Raw genomic sequence first — 2005 nt, forward strand, 5'->3', positions numbered from 1 at the left:
TCTCTCTCTCAGGGCCGCGCTCGCCTACGGGTCATGGCCACGGCCACCGCCCGAGCACGAGCTCCAGCCGGCGGCCGCGCCTGGCTGCGACATCCGCCGTCCCGGCGATGAGTGGCGGCGGCCTCGTCCAGCAAGGTCATTTATACCTCCAAAATTTTGAGTCGCTCGACTCGATTTGGTTGACTAGCCCAGACTAGTCGTCGACTAGTCCATCCACGGCTCGACTCGGTGTGCTAGTCTACACGAGAAATGCAGTCGACACTTACTTTGCGACTCGTCGACTAGTCGAGTGACTAGTCTAGACTAGTCGTTCGACTCATAATCGTTGCCATAACCCCATATCTCAAAGAAAGCATGCAAAATCAACAAATCATGTGATGTCACTGTTTCAAGTATGATGGTCGCCTCTTTGGTATGACATTGATATGTTTTCCGCAAAACTTTAGGACAGTTCTTTTAGTCCCAATGCATGCAATCAATTGCTCCGAGCATTCTTGAAAATCATCTGACCTCTCCAATAGCCAACAACTTTTCTGTGTCCTACACATTTTTCTCTCAGATACTCTGCTCCTAACAACTACACCACGGCTAGTCTTAAGGCAAGTGCTCTCTTCATCCGGACTATCTCACCAAGTGCGAGCATCCCGGGCGTCCCATATCCGTCTCAGATTTGGCTGAATATAAAGGGTGTCCGTCAGCCCAAGCGTTTAATTAATGCATGTTTAAGGAGCTCGTCTGGATCCTTTTTGTGATCATCCATTGACCAGGCCGTCTGTCCGAATGTTTGAGACGTCTTTGGATGCCCGGCTGTAGATGATCTAAGCTGGTTTAACACGATATGTACGTGCGCTTGGATTATACAGAAATGGAGCGACATGCACCAGTCGCACATGCACGGCGGTGCTAGCCTGATGATGATGGGTGGTGGCTGTAGGCTTCTTGTGCTTGACTAAATGGAAGTTGAGTACAAGTAGTGAAGTACAAACCCGATTCTTCGTCGGGCTACTACCACGGAAGCGTAAACGTGTTCGGGTCGCTGGCGCGGATCGCATCGCGATCGACATGTCTCGATCGGCGAGTCTCCCGCCACAGAACCGAGCGAAGAAGGCTACCCGCACTCCCCGGCCGTCGATCCTTTTGCTGCTCCCCGTAGTCAAGCCGCGGTTGGTGCATGCATGCGTCGGCCGACGGAGCCACGTCATGCACTATTCCACTCTTGATTTCGGTTCTCTCGGACATATTCCCAGGGACGAAGCCAGGAATTTAGTATAGGGGGGCGAGCTCCACACTTAAGCTCTTGCAGACCGGTGAGGACTGGCCAAGCCAAAATATTTCATATAGCATGCTAAGAAGCCTAGATTCAAACTCATGTTTTCATAGGTGTAATTAAAGACTGAAAAATTACTACCAAATCGCTCATATTCGACACAAGAAATTTAATTCCCAAATAAGTTATATACTAACTGACTTGAAATACAATTTTCATGTCGAGCAAATCATTCATATTAGGCAACAAAAATGTAAAGATGTGAACCCGAGGTTAATTACGGGAGTGGGCGTACAATGGAGACAGTAAGCCCTGTGGTCGGTCATGGCAGTGGTGGTGCTTCCCCTAATCTTCTCTATGATGGTTGATGACAGTGATCAATTGGGGATTCGTAAGGATAAAGACAAACCATGCACCGATGCAGCCATGACGGATCATAATTAGTCTCCTTCTGATCTTCGCTTAGAGGCCGAAGCAAATTTTCCCTAGCGGCGGACCGGCGGTAGTAGGCAGAGACTCACACGGTGTAGGCAGATCGCGCGATGCATTTGGCAGCGATAAAATCGCGTTGATCGCAACAGCTGGGAAGCGAGCAACTGCATGTGTGGTTGCGTGATGTTGTGGGGCTAATTTTCCTTGGACCCTCGATGGGGTGGTAGTGGGCTATTTCTTCTCTCATGTTTTGGTCCATTATCTGCTATATACGCAATGGTTGGGCCTGCTCCCAGGGAGGGCCTC

Source organism: Triticum dicoccoides, chromosome 5A (assembly GCF_002162155.2).
Source record: "Triticum dicoccoides isolate Atlit2015 ecotype Zavitan chromosome 5A, WEW_v2.0, whole genome shotgun sequence".
NCBI classification, from domain to species: domain Eukaryota; kingdom Viridiplantae; phylum Streptophyta; class Magnoliopsida; order Poales; family Poaceae; genus Triticum; species Triticum dicoccoides.